Consider the following 1,062-nt stretch of genomic DNA (forward strand, 5'->3'; position numbering starts at 1 on the left):
CTAGGGCCTGTGCAACGGAACACGGCTTCGAATTGTGGCCCTCAAGCCACATGTCATCACGCCACAATCATGACCGGTGAGCGACAAGGGCAACATGTGTTGATTCCCCGCATTGTTTTCATCAGTGACGGAGACATTCGGAGCTTTCCGTTTCATTTGAGACGCAAGCAGTTTCCTGTCCAACCCGGCCTTTGCGATGACGATTAACAAGGCGCAAGGACAAACGGTGCAGTACTTGGGGCTGTATCTTGCTACGCCTTGCTTCTCCCACGGGCAGCTGTACGTTGCGATGTCGCGAGTTACTTCAAGATCAAGATTCAAGGCGCTGGTCGAGTACCCAAAGCTGGAGGAGGAGGATGGGGTCTACGCCCAGAATATTGTCTACAGACAGATCTTTGGTTCGGAGTAGGAATGTTCAATTTCAAATGCATTTAATACATAACGTTTACATAAAACATGTTTAAGCGCAGCGAAGGCGTGAGCCCATTTCCCCTGGGACTACAGCCTGCCACCTCCGCCGCGTAGCGGCGGCGAACGGCTAGTCTTACCTCTCTAGTGGAGTGTGCTGTCTGTCCGTCTGTCTGTCACGGGCTAGGGTTAATTAATGTAACGCAAATGCGGGCGTTCTACTGGCTGCCGAGCGCAGCGAAGGCGGCCTCGATTCGCTAAAATTGCAATATGTGGTGTACATATTATATGTGGTCTACACATCGTACTTAAAATGCACCACTCAAATTTCATTTTGCTTTCATTTTCAGCTGCGGTATGCAAGGCCACGCGAAGGGCGCTGCCTGTGCACGCGTTAATTAGCATTAATAGGAGGCGCCGACGTGCACACACATACAATATCGTCGTAGGAGCTGTTGAAATTTTTTGTAGGCCCTGGTGACTTATATTTAGGCCTCAATCGAAACTTTAGTACTTTATAGGATATATAATGATATTTAGGCTTCGTAGTACTTTTAAATTAATAAAACTTACAAAACTTTTGAGTAATACTATGTTTTGAGAATTTTATATTTTTCTTGCAGACGTTTTATAGCAGTACTACAAAAAATTAAT

The sequence above is a fragment of the Phytophthora infestans genome, genomic scaffold (assembly GCF_000142945.1).
Source record: "Phytophthora infestans T30-4 supercont1.197 genomic scaffold, whole genome shotgun sequence".
NCBI classification, from domain to species: domain Eukaryota; phylum Oomycota; class Peronosporomycetes; order Peronosporales; family Peronosporaceae; genus Phytophthora; species Phytophthora infestans.